The 20,137-nt window shown below is 41.8% G+C and overlaps 1 protein-coding gene across 5 annotated transcripts in view; it reads right to left on the bottom strand.

The window, feature by feature from the left end:
* Window positions 1–20,137, bottom strand: part of FGF1 (fibroblast growth factor 1) — a 204,726-nt gene that overhangs the window by 59,816 nt on the left and 124,773 nt on the right. The window contains exon 1 of one of the 5 annotated variants that reach the window (XM_068277512.1): window positions 11,863–11,957. The exons of the other annotated variants lie outside the window; for them this stretch is intronic. The gene's annotated coding sequence lies outside the window, so the exon portion shown is untranslated. Of the gene's footprint in view, window positions 1–11,862; window positions 11,958–20,137 lie in introns of those variants that run through there. 5 annotated transcript variants of the gene reach the window in all.

Genomic DNA, 20,137 nt, shown 5'->3' on the forward strand with positions numbered 1-20,137 from the left:
CCCCACTCTGATAGGCATGTTCAATACATTTCTTGACAACCCTAGGAACACTACTATCAAAAAAGATAGAGTGCACAGAACCCTCACCCCTGTAAGCACCGACCTGGCCAGACTGCGTGATGCCGTGTGCCGCATCCACTACTACATCATCAAGAAATTTGATAATAACAGCGGCAAGACAAAAATCTAGCACTGATTTTGACGGAGCCTCCATCACCATCCAAGAAGATCTTTCACGCTCGCCACTGCACTTGAGGAGAGCCCAATGACTACTACTCCTGATTCTCAAGGATAAACCTATCCCCTACAGGTGGGGGTACCAATTTCAATTGAAAATACACAAGGGTACATCATCCATACAGCGGGAACCTTCAGACCTCTCCAGGTTCATAGAGATCTTCAACCTACCCTATGTATTTATACTGAAATGGCCCTTTCATGTTGGTGCCCCCACTGTAAGTCTCCTATAGTGGCCAAGATGGTGTAATAGGAGGCAAAACAACAGATCTAGAGAGTGAGACCTGCTTCTACCTGCTCCTCTCCCCTTGAGTCACTCACATCTTATCAGGTTATTTTTCTCCTCGTTGGAAACTGACTAAGTTAGCCTGTTTCACAGCAGACTAATTTTCTCCCTAATGTTATGTGACATATCCTTCCACTACTGTAAGCAGACTGTTTCTGTTGTCAACATTTGATTGTGGCTTTTGAACCATGGCATAATAAACGTGCATTAACTTGGTAAAATTCTAGTTGTTTGCCATGAGTCTTTAGTGTGCACCCAACTAGTGTGTCTACAGCTTTTAAAGTTCAGCATAGCTGCTGGTACTGACCTCTGGGCAGTACCCACTCAAGCCATCCAGCCTACATAAGGAACATTGACAATGTGCACAGCTGCTCTCTTTATTTTTTGACAGTTCTTGTTCTCCATTCATACAGCTACTTGAGGCCTCCTTTAACTTTGTTTTCATGTAAGACTAATATATGCTACATCACTAGAAGACTGCACAGTACCTTCGAGTTACCTACTCTTCCCTAAGATGAGGTGATATCTACAGTTGATGGACAGTGATGGACAGTGCCCACGCGGGCAATCCAGTCTACACAGGTTCTTAGGTACTGTGCACAGCCTTCCTGCTGACTGAGCAGGCTATTACGTTCCACAATCAGGGCTAATGGCCTGCTCTTAAATCATCATTCCAATGCACGTTTAAAGAGGAACTGTGACCAAGGATTGAGCTAGATCCTAATCAGTAGCTGATACCCCTTTTCCCATGAGAAATCTTTACCTTTACTCGAATAGATCCCCAAGGGCGCCTGTACTGCTGCTGTGGTGATCCTTCCCACAGTGTTATGTTAGGACCTAGGTCCTGACATCACACTGTGGGAGCCTTGTTGCATTGTTGGAAAAATGTCTGTTTCAAACTGCCAAGCAACCAGTATCTCCCTCTGTGCATGTGTATATCTATTAAAAAAAAAAAAAGTTTTAGCCTATAGCATTGTTAGGGGGTTAAAGATAATGGCAGTTGGTGCGGTCTGTTTTTTCTTCTCGTCTGCCAGTAGTAAAGATGATTATATGGAGGCTGATTGTGGATCAAACAATATGAACAAATTACATAGTGTGGTGTTCTAACCAAAACAATACCAGATATTATAACTTCACTAAAAATCCTAAAATTGTTTAATGATCTATACTACACACCTTAAACTACTTAATTGTTTTTTGATATCTCAGTTAATTAATAATTATAATAAGTTCTAACAGTTGAATTTTCAGTGGAGAATATGGAAGTTTTGCTATATATATTTTTTTGTCTTACTAAGCATCTCAGTTAAACAGCAACTACCAAATGGTTAACATCTGCAAAGTAGTTTGGGTAGGAGGGAAAAACCACATCCTCTTAGGAGCCCACATGAGAAAATGAGGCACTGCAGAGTAGCCTCACTCATCCTGGCCAAGTTCTAATAACTGGGAAGGTCACATAGGTTGTTTGCTGCTGATAAAAGCATTGAACGCATGCTGAAACACTACTTTTAGCTTATTGTTCTGCTTTTTAATTAAATATTATTATATCACCTCAAGAAGCGTCTGTGTATTTTAGAAATCATTTGTAGCTGCTCTGAGTTGTCCTCTGCATAATGTAGCTGTTTAGTCAAAAAGCCAGAGACAATGCCATAGAAATATTGGTAAAGAATGAAAGCAAGAAAAATAACTGGAAGCAGCTACTATATGCTAATCCATACTCAGGATATCTGTTTGTAGCAGCATAAATATATATATGATGCTCATTCAAAAATAGTTTAGTTATGTGAGAGATAAAGGAGCACTAACATCATATGACATGTTAAAATTAAATTATACTTTATCTAGGTGATTAAAGTGATTTGGCAATCTTGTTACTTAGGTAATTAGCTTCTGAGTTAATTACAAGTTTGAATTTATTAACCCCTTCCACTCGTAACGTTTCCCCCCTCTTAATTTTATGCTGTGTTTAATGTTTTACAACAGATATGAAATTTGAGTTTCAATCCACTTAGTTATATCTTATGGAGGTTTAAACATTCTCTGTAGCCAGGTGGTCAACTTATCTATTTGCATAGGTGAGGAGGTAAACAGAAAATTATTTTCAAAGTTCTTGTTATGGAGTCAAATTTTGACCTCTGATGCAATCAACAGGGGTCAGAGGACACAGCGTTGCAGCCTTGCAGAAGGTGCTGCCAATTAGGGGGCCAGTTACCAGAAGAGACCTAGGTTCAGATTTTAACGTTCACTGTGAAGGACATGCGAAAGTTGCAGGAATAAGAGAGCCAGAGGAAGTGAAGCAATATTAAGCAATTTGTAGATGTTGTAGAGGTGAGTTGGCATCACAAAGTACAATCAAGTTTGAGGCTGAAATTGTTGTCAAAAGCTCATTGTCCATCTTCTTCAAACTGCTATGAAGAGAATTAGTAGCAGTCAGCAGGTTAAACTGGCCCACTGTTTTCCAGCAATGTACCTACGACAAAGGCGGCTCCAGCTCTCAACTAGCAATTCTAGGGCACAGTATAGAGGACAATGCAGTGACATAAACACTTTTAAAAGTACTATGGATATGCTGTCAGAGATGGTATAAGGTTGGCATACCATGATTAAAGAAAAAGTATCAAAGAATAACCGTATTCAAAACTTTGCCATTTTGCTGCTTTGCAGGCAAATATATTTTTCTTGCTATATTTAGCCAATGCAACTTAACTGCCAAGTGAAATGTATAATCGCAACAGCTCCATATAAAGCGTCACTGAGATGGATAAAGAATCAACCCCCTAACTCCTCAATCCATTATAATAATTTTGATTAGCTCAGCATAAAAGCAGGCATTCCTGGAGCATTTTAGTGCTTGATAGTGCAGTTAAAAAGCAAACCATCAACTAAGGGTAAGAAAGGCACTGTTGTCAAAAGTTCTCAAATATAAAAATTTTGGATAGGGGCACGTCAGGAGATACATTTGAAAAAATGTTAAGACTTTACTAATTCATAGAAGCACAGTAAAATCTCTAATTAAAAAGTGGAAAATGTGTATAACTAGTATCCTCCCTGGATCAGGCCATAAACTGGTTAGTTGAACAAGGAGGATTATGCTCAGAGAGGGTACCAGAAAAGCCTATGCCAACTTTGAGGCAGGGAACACACCTGTCTTTCAGTTTTCTGTGCGCGTTTTTCTGCATACTTTTTCTGCACACTAAGTGTGTTTCTATTCAGGAAAACGCGCACGTTTTTTCACAGCAGCTGATGTAATTGATACAGAAAACTGACAAAACGTGCAGCGTCATCGTGCAGAATGTCAGTTTTTTTTCTGCGCACAAACAACATATTAAGTGTGAACTAGCCTTGAAGTAGAGAAGATAACAAATGTGACCTGTACGAAACGGGTTGCAAGAAGAAAAATCCCAGTCCTCAACAAAAGACCACACTAAGTCTTCACTTAAGCAAAATGTACCTCAACATTTGGAGGACAAATGTAATAAAAGGCTTTATAATAAGACAAGGAAACCGAATACTGGTCTAAAGAACGCCATACCTATGTAAAGCATGGAGGTGATTTACTCCCGACATTAAATTATGTAACTTACACCTTATGGATGAGGATATGTATACATTTGATAAAGCATTCATAAATGAAACCCTTTATGCTGCTAAACAATGTGTAACTTTTAGATGGCTATCTCCCACTTCTCCCTAATTGGAGGACTGGAAAAGCAGAATAAGCGTTTTTTTTTACTTTATAGGAAGCTGGTATGTGCACATAGAAACTGCCCCACTAAGTTCAACAAAATTTGGGACCGCTGGACTTTCAATGTGTAATTTTGTGTTTATGCTCCTTCTAGCCTTTTTGGTTGATCGTAATCTCTTTCCATACACGCTGCCTTTTCTGGACTAATGCACCAAGGTTTTGAACTCTATGGACTACTTTTTGTTTCCTTTGATAGATCATATGACTGTATGCTGTATGTATATTTGCTACTATATTTGGTTCTTTGTATCATTGTTTGATATGCTGTTGTACCTGTTGAAATTTTAACAATAAACTCCTTTGGTTGATGAAAAAAAAAGCATGGAGGTGGTAGAATACTGTTGTGGAGGTGTTTTTATGCAGCAGGGTCTGGGGAACTTGTCAGGATTTCTTCAAGCAATTTGACAGCATTTTGCCGGAACCTTTTTTTTGGCTGCCAGAAAGTTGTCAATGGGAAGAATGACAAAAAGGTCAGAGATGAATCTTCTCACTGGGCCTTCCCAGAGCCAAAACTCCTGCTTACAATCTGTGGGATGGGATTGTAGTCCACCAATGATCATTATCCAATTTGACTGAATTTTTTAACAGTTCTGTAAACATGGCCAAATATTGCATAGACTGGGTTGGAGCCACATCTATAGGACAATGTAATAACTACCGTATATGGTTACACAGCGCATTGACACAGGTAGTGGGAAAAAAATGGGTCTTCATTTAAGGCAACAAAATGGAAATATTTTGAAGGGGCGATTCTTTTCATTACAATGTATAGGTTCATACAATACAATAATACAATACAATAACATTTGTAAAGCGCTTTTCTCCCATAGGACTCAAAACGCATCTATTCATCTATTGCAGTATTCTGTTTTTGCCCCAATAAACATTTACTTAGCGCCACAAGCCAGTTCATTCCTACAAAGCAGCTCCAATGGGCAAACTTAGAAAAATCCTGCTGTGAAGAATACATAAGCACCAGATTTTATATATATATTGTGATGGATTGCGGAGAAACCGCCGAGCGTTCTGACAGTGAGGCGGCGGTGTCCGCACACAGAGCGGCGGTTTCCCCGCAGCAACATGCGTCTGGTTTGTCTGGACCTAGTAGTGCACACAGATGGAGAGCTATGCGCCGCAAGACAGGCTCTTTATGCCAATAGAAGAAGGGTCAGCTGATCGAGGCGGTCAGCTGATCCCGGCTTAGCAGGTGATTGGTTGATGGGAGCTGGGCGGCGCTGTGGAGCACTTTGCTATATATATCTCTTGCTGATCAGTTGCTGGTTGTCTGGCGCTGCCAATACCTATGTGTTAGCACTCAGACCTTAGTCAGATCCTTCAGTGTGGTGGAACCAGGTGGACCTGGGAATCCACACTTAGCCAGTTCACTGTATCATTATCTGTGTTATTCCTTAGACCAGTTCCAGGGTGTAGAGACCACGGACCTCACACCCCAGACTAGGAATACTGTGCATCATCTGTGTTATTCCTTAGACCAGTTCCAGGGTGTAGAGACCACGGACCTCACACCCCAGACTAGGAATACTGTATATCATCTGTGTTATTCCTTAGACCAGTTCCAGGGTGTAGAGACCACGGACCTCACACCCCAGACTAGGAATACTGTATATCATCTGTGTTATTCCTTAGACCAGTTCCAGGATGTAGAGACCACGGACCTCACACCCCAGACTAGGAACACTGTATATCATCTGTGTTATGCCTTAGACTAGTTCCTGGGTGTGGGACCACGGACCTCACACTCTAGACTAGGCATATTGATTATCTGTTTATGAATTGTAACTCTCCTGACTTCTCTTCTGCTTTCTGATTTGGTACCTTCGCACATCTGACTACTGTTGCCGACCCTGCCTGTCCCTGGTTACCGAATCAGTCTCCTGTTTCTGTACTTTATCTGCCTGTGTGTTGCCGACCCGGTCTGCCCGACCTTTCTGGCTGTCACCCACCCCTAGGGTGCTCAGTCCTCCTGCAGGGGTCCCCTGCTCCTCAGAGGGGGCACTGCTGCAAAACCAGTCAAGGACTCCCCCTCCTGGAGCCCTTGACTGCAGTAGAGTCTTCTCTACTTATTGGACCACCTGCTACCCCGGTGGTCCAATTCCTACTGTTACACCAAACACTTACACGCTTCAGGTGTCTAGAGGTTAGTTATACTTGGATTATTGGCGATTCTGCAGATTCTCAATAATCAGGTAAATCTGTATTCTTGGGGATACTGCAGATCGCCAAGAATCAGATTCTCTCTGGTTGCTGACACCTATCGTTACACACACACACACATATATATATATATATATATATATATATATATATATATATATATATATATATATATATATATTCAGATTAATTGATTGATTGAATTATGATAATCAGTTTAAAGGGAAGGTTCAGGGACAGTTAAAAAAAAAAGTAAAAATCCAAATCCACTTACCTGGGGCTTCCTCCAGCCCGTGGCAGGCAGGAGGTGCCCTCGGCGCCGCTCCGCAGGCTCCCGTGGTCTCCGGTGGCCGACCAGACCTGGCCAGGCCGGCGGCCAGGTCGGGCCTCTTCTGCGCTTCATTGTGCGGTCCACGCCGGCGCGCTGACGTCATCGGACGTCCTCCGGGCTGTACTGTGCAGGCTCAGAACTACTGAACCTGCGCAGTACAGCCCGAAGGACGTCCAATGACGTCAGTGTGCCAGCGTAGACCGCACAATGGAGCGCAGAAGATGCCCGACCTGGCCGCCGGCCTGGCCAGGTCGAGTCGGCCACCGGAGACCACGGGAGCCTGCGGAACGGTGCCGAGGGTACCTCCTACCTGCCGCGGGCTGGAGGAAGCCCCAGGTAAGTGGATTTGGATTTTTTTTTTAACTGTCCCTGAACATTCCCTTTAAAGTGTACCTGTAGTGAGAAAAGTGCCCCAAATTAGTACCTTAGTTGAGGGAAGCCTCTAGATCCTCTAGAGCAGGCATGGGCAAACTTGGCCCTCCAGCTGTTAAGGAACTACAAGTTCCAAAATGCATTTGCCTTTATGAGTCATGACTGTGGCTGTAAGTCTCCTGCAATGCATTGTGGGACTTGTAGTTCCTTAACAGCTGGAGGGCCAAGTTTGCACATGCCTGCTCTAGAGGCTTCCCCAGTCCTCCACTGGCTGTTCTAGCACTGTCCCCTCCGCAAAACCATTGACAACCATCGGCAAAACCATCGACAAGGGCTTGTCAACAGCTAGAGCATGTGCAGTAGCATAAATGTGTAAACTAAAATTAGAATCAATGAATTTGTGGCCAGCTTTATAGCCTTCACACACATAGCATTGTTTTATTCTTTAAGAAAAAAATATTATTTTTTTTTGCAAGGTGACAATTTATACAGTACATACATACTGCATTCTATTCTGTCCTGATAATCTTGTTTTCATAACACTTCATAGCAGTCTACATATATTGTAAAACAGCTTGGTACGTTTTGCTGGGTTTTTGCATTCATCCAAAGCTTAGCCTCTATTTTCTTGCTGCACCCTGCAGGACATGAGGACAATGACTAGCATGGCTGGCCTAATGCCCAACAAAAGTAATTGCTTTCTTTGTGCCTGCCATATATTAGTACTTCATAGAGGGACCATTGTTGGTTAGAGTGACCTTGACAATAGTGCATGCTTATGAAGACTTTGCTCCATTAAACAGAAATTCCTCCAGCATTACAATGTCTAGAGTGTTTAGGCCTTCTCTAGAGTCTGCCCAAATATGCTGTGCCAGCCTCGTCATTTACATTTGTATTTATTAGAGGTCAGCACTTAGGTACTGCAATGTAACCTTGACAAAGAGAATGCCCTTTTGGCAGCAGGTGCAGGTTTCCTGCCGAAGCTCTATGTAACTGGCCATCCCCAACTGTGAGGCAGACAATAGACAGCCCTTTGAATTGTCTGACAGTGCCAGGAAGGGATAGGGAGGGTTGATCTATGTTTTTAATTACTGTTGTCTCCTTCCGTTTAATATTATGGTGTCACTTATTAACTCTGCAGTGCACTTTTGTAACTGGGCCAGTCAGTTTGAGTTACTGACCCTATTAAAGTTGTGAGTAAACATAAAAGATTTTTAATAACAGCAGACATTCATTATAGCTTTGACTGTAAATTTTGGGTTATTAAGAAAACAAAACAACAGAGTCCCCCATTACTACATGTATGTTCTTGAGGACATTGAAGAAATCTAAACTTTGGTTAAAAACATAATAAATCAGTGCTATGCTATTCAGTTTAAAAAGTGAATTACTTTTTAATTTCACACCACAGGCAGCAATAATTGTAATTTATTTCTGTCTCACTCTGAATTACATTTAGTTTATCAATATATTACAGGTGATGACATATTTACTGCTGACACTGTGGAATATTTTTTTTTACCTTTGTGAGACTGCGCTGGGAGGAGAAGATTTTGTGATATCATGGCCTAGGCAAAGCATCGCTGGCAGGGTAGGATTTCATAGCAATACAGCAATATATAGATATAAAGCCGGGTCTACACGCTGCGATGTTACTTATCAATCGATCTGCTGATGCGGCTCGATTGATAAGATCCGACAGGTCCGATCTCGCCGCGGGGAATCGAGCGGAAGATAAGCGGCGCTGGCGGGGACGAGCGGGTATCGAATCCGACGCACGCGCGGACGAGCGGGGACACAGCGGGTACGCGCGGATATGCGGAAGAGGCGATCCGCCGGATCGCTCCATGTAGACAGAGCATTAGAGTATAAGAAGTGTTTCAACTGCCAAAACAAGATAACTAATGTAAAATGGGTATCCTAAATAATAACATTCTACAATATGTCATTTTTCTGAAAAGGTACCTAAAGTGAAATACATCTGCCCTGTTTAATTTATCTGGAGCTTCTTTCAGACCCCTAAAGTCCTCCTGGTTCCTTTCCATCATTCTGTTTTGCTTTGTTCAGTTGCTGTCCCCCTCTAAAAGCTGGCCAACTCTGCCAGTTGCAGGCTACTGCGCATGCAAAACCCGGCCGCGCCTCCTCAATAACACACTTATTGCACAAGCACAGAATGCTACGGGAGCGCGATGGAGAAGGTACGCTGCACGGGGCTACGCATGCAGCTTTCAGAAAAGCAGAGTGGCTAAATTGAGCAGCCCAGAATGATGGCGAGGGACCAGAACAACTACATGGGGCTTGAAGAAGCCCCATGTCAGCTAAACTACAGATGTACTTTTCTTTAAGAGTACCAGAAATTACGACTAGCAAATACTGATTGTTAGACTAGCCTAGACATTGCTAAAAAAATGTGGAGTTCTGAAATCTATGTAACATTTTTCCTTTTATTTTACATATTTTTATTTTTATAGCATTTTTAAAATACTATGGTCGTCCAGAAAGTAAAAACCATTTGCTTTTAACCCCACCAAGGGGGAGTCCTATTCATGGCCTAAATATGGCCATTGCCATTGCTAATAAGTCCCATTGCGTAATCAGTGGAGGCTAATTTACACAAGGGGGTATCAAAAGAATATATATTGTGGGACCCTTATTTCTAAAAAATATATTTTCCTTTTTTTTTTTTTTTTTTTTTTACCAACTTTACACATTGTAGGAACATTTTTCAGGTACTAATATGCCTCTATATTTATTCCCACTGAGGGGTGGATGTGTATGGGGCACTCTGGGAGATCAGGTGATGTACTTGCTCACCTTACAGAGGTAAAAAAAAAAATACATTCCACATTGATTCACCTTGCTAGCAGTAAATATGCCATCTGATATACATTTAAGAATGTGAATCATGGTAAGGAAAGCTCTTACAATGAAAAAAAACATTGATTAAATCATTTGTAAATTAATATTGTAGAAAAATAATCAATGTTTTTCGTTACATTAGCCGGTTCACTCAAACTGGACGTTTTAATGCGTGCAGTTTGAGTTCTATTGCCGCTAGCAGGACGTACCGGCGCGTCCTCTATATATGTGGCATGCTCCCGCCGGTCGTGCAGTTCTGAGATTGCTGAACAAGCTTTCCCCTGGGCTAATCACAGTACCTGAATGAATGGACATGACTCAGATCAGAGGCCATGTCCATTCTTAGTAACAATAGTAAAAAAAAAGAGTGTAAAAAAACAAAAAAAACCTGAACACTTCCTGGTAACACAGGATAGTGTTTATATCGCCATATAGTCGCAAAAAGATACAATTACTGTCTCCATACATTTTTTATTAAACATTTATAAAATCAATCCCTCTCAAAGCCCACCCCCAGTTACCAAACAAACACTAATATATATGTCAAGAGAGTATATTACTGTTATTTTAGTAAATTAGGGCTTGTAATTATTAGCTGTATGCAAAAAAAACAACTGAAAAAATACACCTTTATTTCCAGATAAGATATTGTCACCATACATTGTAACTAGTAACATAACTTAAAAGTTGTGATAACCGGGATTAACAGGCAAATAAAATGGGTGGATTTTATTTATAGAAGCATTGCTTATTTTAAAACTATAGGGGATGGAGTTGGAGAATGTGTATTTTTTTTCTTGTTTTTCCCGATGAAATGCATAGAAAATAAAGTAATTGCTGAAAACATGTATTGCTCAGAAAAAGCCTAATTTGTGGTGAAGAAACAAGATATAGATCATTCAGGTGTGAGAAGCAGTGATACACTTATGGCCAAATGAATGAGAGAAGTGCTGACAGGTGCAAATGGCTCCTGATGGTCAGGGTAAAAGGTTCTGTGGGCTGAAGTGGTTAAATTCAGTAAAGTTATTGTTCAAAGAGAACCTGAAGTAAGAAGCATATGGTGGCTGCCATTTTTATTTCCTTTTAGGCCCTTTTTACACATAATGCACCGCTTCACATTGCGTTACACTCCCCCACCACAGTGGCTATTAGTATATGAGGCTGGCCACTCGCCCCGCGGCGCGGCACAATGCGCTGGAAGTGCTTACGATGATGAAGAGGTGACACAGACTCTGCAGTGCATTGCTGAGTGGTACCGCATGGCAGGCATTTGCATTGAAGTCTATGGCACCACAATAATCTGCTCAGATTTTTGAAGTGGTGGTCTGGTGCAAAACCTGGTACATCCTGTCCAGCAGGGACCTATGCGAAGGGCAGAGCTATGCAAACTACCCTGTCGGCGCACCCTGAGCAAGGTAATGTGCAAGTGAAAATGGTGCGGTGCGATTGTCTTTTATTTTATTGTCTGTACTGTTTTATTTTTAATTGATATTTAGCATGCATTTTCCTAAAACTAATTTTTCAATGTCTCTTGAATATAAAGACACCAATTGTGGGAAACTGGTTGAGAGATGCCCAATATAGCTGGATACATGTATGTGAATTAAGGCAAGAAAGAAACAAGAGGTGTCTTACCTCAAGAAGAATATCTAGACTTGTAATTCTCAAGCAAAATCCATGAAAACGTCAATAGCTCACTTTTCAAGGTCAATAATATGCAAAATGGCTGGAACAATGGAGTACTGAGTGTCTCTCAAACTTGTGTATTACCAATTTGGTATTATTGGATGTTACAGGTAAAGTTGTATGTATTTTGGTTTCGGAAGACAAAGCAAGTTGTTGAAAGTACGTTCTTACCCTGTGCATGATGCTCCAGGCTGATGGCTGGCTGGCTGGCAGTGCCTGCTGTCTAGGTGTGCTGAAAGTGGTCAGGCAGCCAATCCCATGTGGTTCACCCAGAACACTGCTGCCTGTGTGGCATTCCAGCTCCTGCTGGTGCGCTCTCTTCCTGCCAGCATCATCCCCGCGCTGTGCCCACCATCCTCATCCCAGGATCTGCTTTTCCTAGACGGCAGAGGTGGCAGGGCTAACATGTCCGCTCTCCACCCGTCCACTCCTCTCTCCTCCCTCCTACTGCTTATTTTGAAACTTGAGAAGCCACCACATACGAGGACATTATGTCAGTGAATGAGCCAGCAGCTGAAGAAAACCTCCTCACGGTGGGTTAATTAACGTTATAGACAATAAAGTAATTAGCGATATGGCGCTTAACAATTTAACCTTTCAATTAGTTTTTCGTCTGTGCGCCATAATTAAACATTGATATTGCTAAATAACGTTAGGGCTATGTTTTCAATGCGGCGCCATTTTGAAACATCTGCACTATGCACCATTTTTCTCTGACCCCAAAAACTAATACCTCAGCCTCATTGTCAGAGAACTGGGGGGGGGGGGGGGGGGGAGGGGGTTAGAATTAGTTGAGTACATTTGCATTTTTATGGACTGAAATTCCACAGCAGAATTTTTTGCACCATGCTTAATTTATAGGAGAAAAAAAGGTATCACTGTGATTACCGAGTGGCTGCTCTGCTACTTGCTATGGGACTCTGCTACAGTGTAGAGCCAGGTCCCGCAGTACATTATCGGGAGGAGATGCACACAAACGCACTGTGCCACTCTTCTCTATTGTTATGATCTCAGTGATCACATGATCACTGCGATCATGTGACTGTCAGTTCACCGATTGGCCGCTCTGGAACTACCCACAGGATCGGGCTACAGTGTACTGCTGGGTCCCATGGGATATTACCTGTGGGAGGGGAATGCAGGCGCATTTACTGAGCGCCGTATATACAGTATATGGTGCTTTGGCTGAGGACTGGCAGTCGAGCACCATATATAAACAGTGCTCAGTAGTAAAGTGGCTTTAAAATCAAAATAAGATTTTTTGGAAAATACCTATTTAGCATTAGAAAGAAAGATACAATTTATTTAATCAGTTTATTTTCACTTACAGCTTTTTGAGATTTTGCTCTTGAATTTTGCCTGAGGAGCTTAGTCCTGAGACATGCATTGCATTCTAGGAGATTTGTTTTTTTTGGAATATTTAGGTTCATTATTTATCTCACGCTTGAGTGGTTTTGCTGAAAGTAGGCAACTTCATATTATTATTTAGTATTTATATAGCGCCAACATCTACTGCAGCGCTGTACAGAATATATTATCTTGTCACTTAACTGACCCTCAGAGGCGCGCACAATCTAATCCCTATCAAAGTCATATGTCTATTCATGTATTGTGTTGTGTATGTATTGTAGTCTATGGCCAATTTTAGGGGGAAGCCAATTAACTTATCTGTGTATGTTTTTGGGATGTGGGAAGAAACCTGAGTGCCCGGAGACACGGGGAGAACATACAAACTCCCTATTCCCTGGCTGGGATTCGAACCGGGGACCCATGGCTGCAAGGCGAGATCGCTAGCCACTAAGCCTCCATGCTGCCCATTTCATATCAACTTCCTCTTCTTAAACTGTTTTAAACTACAGGTTAGCTTTTTCAAATCGCTAGCGCTTAGAAAACGCTGCTAGTGGGTTTTAGCCCTAAGAGTAGGAACCCACTAGGGTGTTTTTGGCAGCGTTTTGGGAATGTCGACAATCGCCGGTGACTCCCAAAAACGCTTTGCAATAAAAGTAAGTGTGTGGGGAACAAATAAGTGTGATTGCCATTAGCAGTGATTGCAATCGCAGGACATGCAGAATCTTGAGCGTGTTTGGGCTCAATGCAAAGTATATAAGCGCTGCATAAATCCCTTATCAAAGTGATTATGCAGCACTTTGGGGGCCGAACAATAACCCTTTAATAAAACTTTATTATACGTACCGGGTCTCTGTATTTCCTTCTTCTGTCCGTAGCCCCAGACTGGTCATAGAAAAGCACCCGTGACCTCTCCCTTTAGGGAGTTGGGCTACAGACGGAAGGAGGACACCTGGTAAGTATAATAAAGTTTTAACAACAACAAAACGCAAATAGGAAGTGCTGTACAGGTTACTGTACAGCGCTTCCATGTGTCAGGGAATCTCGGATGTCCTAGGAATCGCTGCACACAACGCTGTGGTGATTTTAAAGTGTTGCAGAGATTCCTACTGGGTTTCTGGCCTAAAGAGTAAAGGAAAAAAAATACTTTATGTATTATGAGTTAGTAATGTCAATACAAAAGATGAATGCTTTGTGCATTCCTCTATAAAGTGGATGCAGACTGAACATACAGAATGCAGTGTGTCTCTGACCAGTTGTCACTGTCTTCTATTTGCAAATAAGTCTCCATCAATAAAGGCATTAATGGCATTCAACATCACCACTGGATAAATACTAAGGGGGATTGAAGTGTTTTCACATTAAAATATTGAGCATGTTAATTCTTTCCTTTATACATTTTTGCAGCATATGTGAAAATAAAGAACAAACTTTTAACCTCTTCTTTTCTGAGCCACAAAATGATGGCAAAAACGGATATCAGTCATGCTATGACATGATATCTGAAGATTTTTGCTCTCGGAAGTCCTTCAGAAAGAATGCCTTTGTTTGGACCAACATTGGCTCCTTTCTCTGTGAAAAGTTCAGATTCAGTGAAAGCAGTAGATTCCTTTCTTTTGGAATCTGTGCTGTGGTTTTTCCTTTCCATCAAGAACAAAACCGAATAAAAAAAGGAAGTAGAAAGTAGAATATGTCATTCAAGCTGCCATTATCCCGCTCTGGCACTTGTTGTGTTTGGGGCTCTGTATCAGCAGTTGGACAGAACAATATTATATTCCTCTTCCTGCCTCTGGAGTCATTCCATTTCATCTTCCCTGGGGACTCGCTGAACAGCCAGTAGAGGTTTTACTGAGGAACTATTTTAATCCTCGGATAACCCCTCAGAGGCCAGACAGGCATGCAGTGCATTGCAACACAATTGCTGGCGGCAAACTGCTTGACATTTTTCACCTTTTAGACATTATTTTGTTGAAAATGATAACGCGATTATGGTCTTGTGTATGAAGAGGTTAATCTTTTTTGTGCACAACGCCATTTCAGGGTGGCATTTTAAAATGCCTTCCTACCCTGGAAATAAACCCCACAGCCTCTGAATAAAGTTGCAGAAACCAGGTTTATTAAAAGTAAACACAACATGGGAAACAAACAGGTCTATAAAAGAGCAATAAACAGGACAACTGCAACCAACAGAATCTAAATTTACTTCAATAAAATAAAGAAAGCAATTTCTGTTGGCTGTTTGAAAAAATGCACTTTCTTTTTAAGGCCAAAATAAAAGCACGCCAGATGCTGTGGAAATGTGTCCTTCAAAACAGAGTTTGCGATTGTAAGGCAACAGCAGCCACCTTGCTTGGTGTTACATAGGTAAAATAAGGTCCAGCAGGTTGTAAATAATTTGATTTAATTTAAGAGCCTGAATCTGGGCACTGAAAAATTATATGGCTTTTGATTCAAATTTTAGTCCACACACATCAAATGTATACAATTAAGTTGAGAAAAATGGAGATGATTGGCTGCACAAAGTTTGTATGTTTTCCCCATGTCTGTGTGGGTTTCCTCCAGACAGCCCAGTTACCTCCCACATTCCAAAAAAACATACATATAAGTTAATTGGCTTCCCCATAAATTGGCGCTAGACTACGATACATACAGTACACGATACATATAGACATCAGAATAATTTATTTTGCCAAGTACAAACGTGGGGTTGTACCCGGAATTGGTTTTGGCTCATACAGGTTCTGGAGTGGGGGGATAATGTCCGAAATACAAGAGCCGAGGCTGCCATACTACGTGCCACCAGTCACACTTGGCAATCATCTGTCATCCCTAAGGAGACATATGGGGGGGGGGGGCAGAGGGAGGCGAAGGTTCAGCAGTGATGACCCAGTTCTGGTTCTTCATGAAAGAAACCTGCGGTGATGGCTGACTGAGCTGAGGATCCCGATTGCTGACATCTGGCAGTGCTGGCCAAGGTGTTCCAGTTCAAATGGTGCAGTAGAGTTAATTTCTGGGTCCCGACTCCTGGGCAGCATTCAGCAGCACTTATACATATGAGTATAGTAGGTATTAGATTGTGAGCCCCTCTGAGAGACAGTTAAGTGAAAAAGACAATATAATCTTTATAGCGATGCGGAAGATGTCAGCGCTATATAAATACTAAATAATATTAGTTGGTTAGTGTTTGGATTCGGTTTCTTCATTGAACGCACCAATGGATCCTTCTCTTTGAATCATTCATGAACACAGACACCTAGGACCATATTGTACACTATGGAGAGGTCAGCAATTTAAAGGATACCCAAAGTGACATGTGACATGATGAGATAGACATGGGTATGTACAGTGCCTAGCACACAAATAACTATGTTGTGTTCCTTTTTTTCTTTCTCTGCCTGAAAGAGTTAAATATCAGGTATGTAAGTGGCTGACTCAGTCCTGAGTTTTATTAGGGGACAGCCGACAGTAGTTAGATAAAGACAAAGACACTCTGCGCAGCAAACATATATGCTGTGTTCATCCTTACTGTTGTTGGCAAATTGATTTAAAGTGCTCACAGAAAAAGTAAAAGTTTAATAGAATTCCTTTAAAGACAGGCTGTTAATTAACTGTGTGTGAAAATAACTACACAGGAGGTAAATTAACTACAAAGGAGGTAAATTAACTACAAAGGAGGTAACTTAAAGGGGAACTGAAGAGAGAGGTATATGGAGGCTATCATGTTTATTTCCTTTTAATCAATACCAGTTGCCTGGCAGCCCTGCTGGTCTATTTCTCTGCAGTAGTATCTGATTAAAACCAGAAACAAGCATGCAGCTAGTCTTGTCAGATCAGACTTATAAGTCTGAACCACTGAAACACCTGATCTGCTGCATGCTTGTTCAGGGGCTATGGCTAATAGTATTAGAGTCAGAGGATCAGCAGGGCTGCCAGGCAACTGGTATTGTCTAAAAGGAAATAAACATGACAGCCTCCGTATACCTCTCTCTTCAGTTCCCCTTTAAGGAATGAAGAGATAAAATAACTTTCTCACTGTGTGGAGGTAAGTTTTCTCTTGCCTTATTATCTCCAGCATGATCTTAATGAATTGAGGCCATTGGCCTCAATTCACTAAGCTTATCTCCTGTCTTTAATAACTCTTCTAGAGTGGTTACCATGGTGATAAGGCATGTAGTATTCAGGAAACTTTTTACCTCAGGCAAGCCTAAAGTTAACTCTTCTGTCTTTAAGTTAACTCTCCAATCCTTAAAATAACTCCAGAGTTAAAGACAGGCTGTTAATTAACTGCGTGTGAAAATAACTACAGAGGAGGTAAATTAACTACAGAGGAGGTAAATTAACTACAGAGGAGGTAACTTAAGGAAGGAAGAGATAAGATAACTCTCTCACTGTGTGGAGGTAAGTTTTCTCTTGCCTTATTATCTCCAGCATGATCTTAGTGAATTGAGGCCATTGTCTTGGGGTAAGTTTTTCTTGCCTTGCTGTTTTTAATAACTTTACACATTTTTGTGGCGCCTCCCTCCCAGAACTAAACCAGCAAACCCCAATGGGGGTTGTTTTTTAGTTTGGGCAATTGTTTGTTTCTACATTTACTATCCATCTACTATCCTTTTTTTGGAGTGCAACCTAAACACACTGAAGCAAGTCAACCCCCTCTATCGGTGGTCGGTGACAACACCTTCAAGTAAAAATCAGTGGTTGCCGCTCTGAAACCCGATTTTGTAAATACTGTATTTGTTTTCTTTCCTTTCTGCATTTCTTTATATACTACAGCATAAGGGGCTACCGTTTCTCTCCGTTTTTTTTTACCTCCCTATGGAAGAACTGGTATTCCTGACAGACCCCTATCGAGAGTTACATTCTGAATGATTTGTAGACTCTCATACGTCTGTTTTTATACTACAGTATAGATTTATTATTTGAAGTTACATGGCCTTCCACATCGTAGTGTATTGGCTTGATGGGAAAAAAGCCTTCTTAGGATAGAATTTAAGGGAGACAACTTGAAAATAGACTTTTGTTGCATGGTAGGTCTAAACACCTTTTTTTACCATGGCCTTTCCCCATTGAAGGTGCAAGTTACTTAAACAAAAGCAAACTGTTGAGGTCTCAGTACGCCATTCAAGGTTGGAGTGTGGCAACCAACCAGTCTTAAAGGATACCTGAGGTGACATGTGACATGATGAGATAGACATGGGTATGTACAGTGCCTAGTAAACAAATAACTATGCTGTGTTCCTTTTTTTTTTCTTTCCCTGCCTGAAAGAGTTAAATATCAGGTATATAAGTGGCTGACTCCATCCTGACTCAGACAGGAAGTGACTACAGTGTGACCCTTACTGATAAGAAATTCCAACTCTAAAAGACTCTCCTAGCAGAAAATGGCTTCTGAGAGGAGGAAAGAGATACAAAGGGTCAATAGTTCATAGATTTTTAGCTCTGGCATACCTCACTGAATGTGTAATTGAGCAAAAAAAATAAAACAGTTAAAACTTAAAGAGTAGATTTAAACATAAAATAAAACCGTAGAATATCTTAAAAAGTAATTTTTAGTAGAAGGAAGATAGATACAATCATTTATTTAATTCGTTTATTTTCGCCTCGGGTGTTCTTTAAAGGATACCCGAAGTGACATGTGGCATGGTGAGATAGACATGGGTATGTACAGTGCCTAGGACACAAATAACTATGCTGTGTTCCTTTTTTTCTTTCTCTGCCTAAAAGACTTAACTAGTATCAGGTAAGCAAGAGGCTGACTCAGTCCTGACTTAGACAGGAAGTGACTACAGTGTGACCCTCACTGATAAGAAATTCCCCTTTTTATCTCTTTTTTGCTCTCAGAAGCCATTTTCTGCTAGGAAAGTGTTTTATAGTTGGAATTTCTTATCAGTGAAGGTAAACATGAGCTGGAGGAGGGCGCGTCATTGCTTTGAAGAGAGCTGTAGAGGAAGATTTAATATCATAATAAATCTTCCTCTACGGCTCCTCTTCAAAACAATGATGCGCCCTCCTCCAGCTCATGTTTACCTTTGTGTAGCAACGCAGCGGCAGCTCAGCAGAGTCTCCAGACTAGCAGAGGGAGAGGTCTCCTCACAGTAACTTTATAAGAAGGATCACACGCTGTATAACTCGCTCTGCACTGGGGACCATCAGAATAGAATAAACCACAGCTGTACTCAGCAAGAGGCTCCCCTCTTGTATAATGGACTGCCCCAATTCCCCGTCGCCGTCAGTTTTATTAGGGGACAGCCGACAGTAGTTAGATAAAGACAAAGACACTCTGCGCAGCAAACATATATGCTGTGCTCATCCTTACTGTTGTTGGCAAATTGATTTAAAGTGCTCACAGAAAAAGTAAAAGTTTGATAGAATTCCTTTAAGTCTGGAGTTATTTTAAGGATTGGAGAGTTAACTTAAAGACAGAAGAGTTAACTTTAGGTTTGCCTGAGGTAAAATGTTTCCTGACTACTACATGCCTTATCACCATGGTAACAACTCTAGAAACGTTATTAAAGGGAAGGTTCAGGGACTAGCTAAAAAAAATAAAAATCCATTTCCACTTACCTGGGGCTTCCTCCAGCCCGTGGCAGGCAGGAGGTGCCCTCGGCGCCGCTCCGCAGGCTCCCGGTGGTCTCCGGTGGCCGACCCGACCTGGCCAGGCCGGCGGCCAGGTCGGGCCTCTTCTGCGCTCCATGGTGCGTTCCACGCCGGCGCGCTGACGTCATCGGACGTCCTCCGGGCTGTACTGCGCAGGCTCAGTAGTTCTGAGCCTGCGCAGTACAGCCCGGAGGACGTCCGATGACGTCAGCGCGCCGGCATGGAACGCACCATGGAGCGCAGAAGAGGCCCGACCTGGCCGCCGGCCTGGCCAGGTCGGGTCGGCCACCGGAGACCACCGGGAGCCTGCGGAGCGGCGCCGAGGGCACCTCCTGCCTGCCACGGGCTGGAGGAAGCCCCAGGTAAGTGGAAATGGATTTTTATTTTTTTTTAGCTAGTCCCTGAACCTTCCCTTTAAAGACAGGAGATAAGCTTAGTGAATTGAGGCCATTGACTGTTATAAGATACAACATTAATGTATCCAAAAACACTGGACAGCGCG

Source organism: Hyperolius riggenbachi, chromosome 3 (genome assembly GCF_040937935.1).
Source record: "Hyperolius riggenbachi isolate aHypRig1 chromosome 3, aHypRig1.pri, whole genome shotgun sequence".
NCBI lineage: Eukaryota > Metazoa > Chordata > Amphibia > Anura > Hyperoliidae > Hyperolius > Hyperolius riggenbachi.